A 7,819-nucleotide genomic window follows, 5' to 3' on the forward strand; every position below is an offset into this window, starting at 1 on the left:
GCCGCCTGAAATTAATTTGGTAATTTGATTAAACGACGAATTCGAAATAGATGTTATATAAAATGAAGCAATAAAGTCGAATATACCTGTTATATCATCATGATAAATCGCCGGCTCACTACAGAGCACGGGTCTCCTCTCAGAGTGAGAAGGGTTTTGGCCATATTCTACCACGCTGGCCATGTGCGGATTGGCAGAGTTCACACAACTTTGAGAACATTATGGAGAACTCTCAGGCATGTAGGTTTCCTCGTGATGTTTTCCTTCACCGTTAAAGCAAGTGATATTTAATTAAATACAACGCACATAACTCCGAAAAATTAGAGGTGCGTGCCTGGGATTTGAAAGCGGACGTTCTAACCATTATAGGCTATCACAGCTTATACATATATTACTAGATGATGCCCGCGACTTCGTCCGCGTGGATTTCGGTTTTTGAAAATCCCGTGGGAACTCTTTGATTTTCCGGGATAACGAGTAACCTATGTCCTTCCCCGGGATGCAAGCTATCTCTGTACCAAATTTCATCAAAATCGGTTGAACGGATGGGCCGTGAAAAGCTAGCAGACAGACAGACAGACACACTTTCGCATTTATAATATTGTAAGTCTGAAATAGTATGGATATACTCCTTAGTGAAAATATAACATTAGGTCTAGGTTAGACCACCTACGCCCAACACTGTTCTTTGTGTCGGTGATATCTTGCTTGCGTAGGCAATGACGTCACAGTCAAAAGGTCGTCCGTGATAACACTATGAACGTCCTTCTATATCCAAGCTTTACAGTTATCGTTAAGCACCAATCTATCTGTATTATAAATTCCAAAGGTTATTAAGGTTCTTGAGCACATAAAAGTTAAAGAAAACAACAAACCATAAGTATTTTTGTAAATGCAATTAAAAAAAAAACCGAACACGTGCAAGTCAGGCTCGCGCAACGAGGCTTCCATACTACTATCGTATTTTTTCGACATTTTGCACGATAATTCAAAAACTATGATGCATAAAAATAAATAAAAATCTGTTTTAGAATGCACAGGTGAAGACCTTTCATATGATACCCCACTTGATATTGTTCTCTTACTTCGAAAATTGAAAATACTAATTATTAAGTAATTCATGACCACAATTTTTTTTTGTGTGATGTAACCACAAATTCACGTTTATCGGATTTTTCTCCGAATGTCTGCTATAATACCTACCTACTTGCTAAATTTCATCATTTTAGGTCAACGGGAAGTACCCTATAAGTTTCTTGACATACCGACAGACAGACAAACAACAAAGTGATCGTATAAGGGTTCCGTTTTTCCTTTTGAGGTACGGAACCCTAAAAAAATATGGAGAACTCTCAGGAGTGCAGGTTTCCTCACGATGTTTTCCTTCGCCTTTAAAGCAAGTGATATTTAATTGCTTAAAACACACATATATGACATAACTCTGAAAAGTTAAGGTGTGTGCCCGGGATAGAACCCCCGACCTCCCGAATAGGAGGCGGACGTTTCAACCCCTCAGCTGTCACCGCTAGTAATAAGTAAGGAACATGAACACGGAAATGTATGAAGCACATTAGTACTATTATATATTCTGTGACATTAGTTAGATTTATGTCTAGCTAGAAAATTCAAGTTAAATAGGTATTAAGTCGTACCTAAGCTATATTATGTGGGGCGCATATGAGTATGAAATTGTTCATTATTTTTATCAATAAGGAAATTGTTAAAATTTAGTTTTAAATTATATTTTTATGGTCAGTGCCATTCAGTGGCAAATAGACGACCTTTCCATTTGGTAGGTATAGTGCGCGACAGGTCAAGATGGCAATTGGGGTATGGGGCGGGGAGACGCGTCGCACACCCTCACGTCACCCGCGCTCGCCCTCAGCGGGTTAGCGCCGGTGGGGGGCGTTCCCTCCCCGATTGCCATCTCGATCTACCAGCGCGTCAGGCGCTTGGGTAGTTAGGTACTTACTTACTACTACTTACTGTTTCTATCTTACAGCGACACGAAAGTCTGACTAAAAACGAAGACCTTGTAATATGTGTAACAAGTAGGTACATACTTCCTAACTCCATGCTGAAAAATGAATCCCAGCATTAACACCGCCGTCGTCGCCTCACTTCGTACCAACAAATGGATCAGTAAATCTCCCGCTGCGCATGTATAAGGTCAGGGCTCTGTTTTCGTGATGCCAACTACATTATCAACAGCGAAAACACTAGTTAGGTAAAGCTCATACTCTCGAGCTCTGCCCAAGTGAAGACAGCTTCGATCGCTTGTGCGTGTGACACATGCGCGTCGTGATACAGACTACAGTACGCGGCAGAAAGTAATGTACATCGACCTTCAGAAGGAGATAGCAGATTTGTAGAGGACTGTTTCCGTCATTGAGACCGAAAAAACGTCACATAAGGTACGGTTGACAGAGACAACGCTCTACAAAGCCGAAATGTCATTTTAAAAGCCGATGTACATTACTTTCTGCCGCGTACTATACACAGACATTATCACAGGGTTTATGCAGTATGCACCTTTTGATACCTTCGAGCATGCTTCAAAAAATGCCGGGCAGTAGCCCTTTACCAGGGTTTATCAGGTACCTAATAATTATTATGGTAAGTGGTAGGTGCCACAGTGGGGCAAATTAAACTGATGTTAAATTCTTTTTTTTATTCAGATACAAGTTAGCCCTTCACTGCAATCTCATCTGGTGGTAAGTGATGATGCAGTCTAAGATGGAAGCGGGCTAACCTGGAAAGGGTGTAACGGTTTTTATTAAACCCATGCACCTTTGGTTTCTATACGGCATCGTACCGGAACGCTAAATCGCTTGGCGGCACGGCTTCGCCGGTAGGGTGGTAACTAGCCACCCACCAGACCAGACCAATTTAGAAATTATAAAATTCCAAACTCCTGCCAGGAATCGAACCCGGGACCTCCCACGAATAAGACCACAGTGCTTACCACTGCGCCAGGGAGGTCGTCAAAACTCAACACTCGTGTGTTGTAGACAAGTTTAGCGTGTTGAAACAGTTTTCTAATAAGAATAATGAAACTGCACATGGTTTACTAAAACATCGTCCATATTTTCCTCAGCGGAACTAATAACAACGGTCAACGGCAAGCAAGTCATCTTACTCGACGGATACACGTATTACAAGAAGAACAAATGTGGGAAGCTGTTCAAGTGGGCGTGCACCGCGTCCGCCTCGTGCAAGGCCTGCTTGAAAGTGGACGACAACCTTTACATCTACCACAGAAATCCGGACCATTGCCATCCTATGAAGTCTTATGTGAGGACTTCTTCCGGACGCTATCTTAGATTGTAAATTTATATACAATCGGCGAGTGTATGTAGCTATAGTGAACTATTAGAGTAACCGACATAGCTCAACGGGTTGCGAAGCTGAAGTGGGCAGGGCACAATCGTAAAACCGATAGGCGTTGGGGTCCCAAGGTGCTGGAATGGCGACCTCGCACCGGAAGACGCAGTGTTGAAAGACTGCCCACTAGGTGAACGGACGACATCAGACGAGTCGCAGGGAGCCGCTGGATTCAGGCGGCGCAAGACCGTGGCGTGTGGAAGTCCCTACAAGACACCTATGTCCAGCAGTGGACGTCTATCGGTTTGATGATGATACAATCAGCTAAAATAGGTGGGGTAGGTTAGGTAGGTATAGGTAATCGTCGTCGTCATAAACCACTACGCATCAATACAAGACACAGGTGACAGATCGAGTTGGCAATCGGGGTGGGGACACTCCGCACAGCCCCCGTGCTAACCCGGTGCGGGAGAGCGCGGTGTCCCCTCGCCTCATACCCCGTTCGCCACTTCGAGCTGTCGCGTACTATAGGTAGATATCCACTGCTGAACATGTGTTTTGTACCACGGTCTTGCTCCGCCTGAATCCAGCTCCCAATGACTCGTTCGATGTCTAGTGGCGAGTTTGCCAACGCTGCGCATTTCGGGGCGAAGTCGCTATTCCAGCACCTTGACACCTACAAAGTTTGGAGAACTATGTACCTTGCCTTGTAACTCTGTCTTAAGTCTAGCAAAGTAAGAGTGCGCTCACCCTGAGTCGCGAGCAAGATCTAGGTCCTAGATAGGTTACTTACATTCTAGATTGTAAGATACTCTATTCAGCCAGGCGCCAATCGAAATCATAACAATGTGATAATATATAAATAATTATAAATTTCGCAAACGACCAGCTTATGTGACGTAATTTGATCTATTGAGTAATTAAGTATTATCTATTTTATAACGATTAAATATTTTTGAAATCTCACTTGTTTTTGAATGACACTTATCAGGAACTAGCGACTCGCCCCGGCTTCGCACGGGTAGCTTTTTCACAATCACAATTTTCGTAAGGACCTCTAATTTTTTGAAACGAAATATGGCCTGTGACTCAGGAAAAATGTAGCTTTCTACTGGTGAAAGAATTTTCGAAATCGGTCCAGTAGTTCCAAAGATTACCCCATACAAACAAACTTATAACCTTTACCTCTTAATAATATTAGCATAGATTATAATAGTTAAGGAATTAGGTACTCATATTTTAGTTTAAACGATCCGATAGACCTCAATAAATGAAAGGAAAACCAAATAAGAATTTCATTTTGAAAAACCTACTTACCTATTTGAAACTACGTAGGTACGTACTTAATTACGGGAGGCAGGAGCGCTCTGAGATTGTCTCCCTGATTGATAAGTGTAGTGTACATTAGCAGCTTTTTTGGTGAAAGGTCCAGGTTTCGATTTTCGGCAGTCAATTTGAAAATTTACCTAAAATTTAAATTTGGGTCAATCTAGTGAGAGCCTTCGGCAATAGCTAACTGCCAGTTACCACCTTCCGGCAAAGCCACGCCATCAAAAGTTCCTATGCGATGGCGTTTAGAAAGTTAGAAACTATCTATTTATGTGTATTGTAATTATTTATTACTCAAGTAATGATGAATCAGTCTTGTAGTAAAATTAATTAACAACAATCAATCAAAATAAGTAAATAATAATAATCAGTCCTATCGTAATTTAGTATTTACCTAAGATATTAAAAGTCGGTCGAGCGCCAGATATGTAAATATTTGGCCGGACACGGCTGCAAAAAGCCAAAAATGTCCGGCCATAGTCGTATGCGTACGGCAACCCTATGTATAGTACGCGACAGGTCGAGATGACATTCGGGGAAGTAACGACCCGCACACAACGCTCACTACAGGTCAGTGTCTATGGAATAACGTAAAAAAGAAAACTTAAGTAATATTTTGTTAAAAAAAATATATTTGGTTTTCAATTGATTAGGCACTGTAAATATAATATCTTAGTTTAAATATAATAGGAAACATAACGTGTAGTATTTTTAATTAGGTGTAGATAATATTATTTAAGCAAGAACAAAAAATGAGTCAAAATAATTTCACTACCCTAAGATTAGGTACTATAATCTTTTGGTAAATACAGTACTTTGGATTATATAAAAAAATTATTATAATGTAATCAAATTATTATTTACAAAAATAAAATACTATGTACATAAGTTAATTTGGCAGTATCCATAGTTAATATACTATACTAACTAAATTTATTAAAATTATTTACTTATCTAAAAAAAAATGTTTAAAAATCCATTTTTAAAATTCAGATTTTTTCTATGGGTAGGTTCACTCTAATGAAAAAATGTCTAATATATGAGTAACGTTATAATATGTAATATGCTATAGGATGTACAAAAGACAACCTTGAATTATTTAGTACATAATATTATGAGTGAGACTGCTAAATTATTTCGATTTTAAAGAGTCTAATACATTAATTAATTGACATATCGGTCGGTTTTCAGACCTTTGTGGGTTTCCTTAAACATTAAAGTATCTTGGTGGCATTTGCAAGCAACGTTGGCTAGCAATCATTGGACATATTGGGATGTGTACCTACTGAAGTTATAAAGGCTATAATACACTATGCCACCAGCAAAACTTTTTTAGGTCGGGTCGGGTCGGGCTAAAAAAGTTTTTGGCCGGCCACGGCAGTTCACTTTACAGTGCAGTGCAGATGCAACTGGTGTTCCACAGCTTTTTGACAGTTTCTGTGGCTTTTGCTGGCGATCTATTAATACCGGCAGCAAAACCTTCGGCATAGTGTGTTGTAGCCTTAAGTATCTAAAGGTTTCAACAGACAAAAAGTGCACGACAGCGACGCCAGTCGAAGAAAACTGCACGGCACATAGACGCGCGCGTACATGTGATCGATTTGTAATACACTGAATTATGAACTGTGTGAGGCGCATCACACTGCAAAGCGCGGTGGCATCTACTGTTGAAACGCTCTGCTCATATGTGCGTTTCGCAATGTGAAGTTCTTGGTTTCATACAGTTAACTTCTAGGAGTGGTGCAGGCGTATGTTGTGCAGTGTGTGCAAGATTTCGTGGCGCTTACGCAGTTTTAGCTCAACAACGTTTAACTACTATGTACAGTGTACAGACAATGGGGCCGATTCTCTTGTACACAATCTCTAAACTAAACTAAATTAACAGGTCTAAATCTAGTGCTATCCTTTTCCGTATGCAACATTATGAAAGGGATAGCAATAAATTTAGACATGCCTTTTTAGTTTAGTTTAGAGATTGTGAACAACGGAATTAGCCACATTATTGAGCTAAAATTGGAATGGCATTGTTCAAGTTAAGAACCTAGTATTCATAAGGTGCAAGTTAGTAATTTAATCTGACACTGATCAATACTGATTAAAAGGCTGTAACAAACAAGGCGCGACAGAAACATGTCTTATGTGGCAAATGGTAATATAAGGAACTGTACTGCATTTATAAAGCAAAGTGCACGATGGAACAGCGCTTCTGCAGTCGTTCACAGTACAGTTCAATGTGATTCATATATCTTGTTCCAGAAAATGGAACACACTTACGCTCGCTGTCAGTGTGACTACTACCGGAGATCTTCCATCGCGCTTTGTGTGTTACGGGCTTAACTGTAACTAAATGTTTATAAAACACAATAATAATATTTCAAAATGCAAGTGCATAACTTACAGTACGCGGCCGAACGTTATGGACATGTATATTTAGAAGGAGATAGCAGATTTGTAGAGCAGTGTCTCGATCGTTGAGGCCGACAAAACGTCATATAGGTATGAGTGACAGAGACAACACTCTGCAAAGCCGAAATGTTATTCTAAAGGCTGATGTACATTACTTTCGGCTGCGTACTGTACCTACTAACTTTCGCATATTTAGACTGATAAAATCAGATTTGTACAATACTACAACATAGGTAAACAACAATAATTATTAATTAATATATGAATTGAATGCCGACGAATATTTGAGTCATTATGACTTATATAAATCTTACAGGAATTTAGTAGCTTAACATAGTTTTAAATGTTCATTTTGCATCAGTAAATAATATATGTATGTTCATTTTTTATAGACAGTAAAAATCATTTTTAATGCCCTGTTAACATTTATTCCAATCCAGTAAGTACATTCCAGCACTTCCAAGATTTGAATGGAAAGCATAACTGCCTATTCAGTTACACATAAATCCCTAAATTAGAATGTAACACTGTTCTTTTCATTTGTATGCCATTGGATATTTCATAAAATTTAGAGAGTGGTCTAAGACTCTACTTTATTCCTACACTAGATGATGCCCGGGACTTCGTCCGCGTGGATTTCGGTTTTTACAAAACTTTTTTTTTTTTTCGGCATAAAAATTAGCCTATGTCCTTCCCCGGGATACAAGCTATCTCTGTACTAAATTTCGTTAAAATCGGTTGAATGGGTGGGCCGAGAAAG

This window comes from Maniola hyperantus, chromosome 10 (genome assembly GCF_902806685.2).
Source record: "Maniola hyperantus chromosome 10, iAphHyp1.2, whole genome shotgun sequence".
In the NCBI taxonomy this organism is placed as follows: Eukaryota; Metazoa; Arthropoda; class Insecta; order Lepidoptera; family Nymphalidae; genus Maniola; species Maniola hyperantus.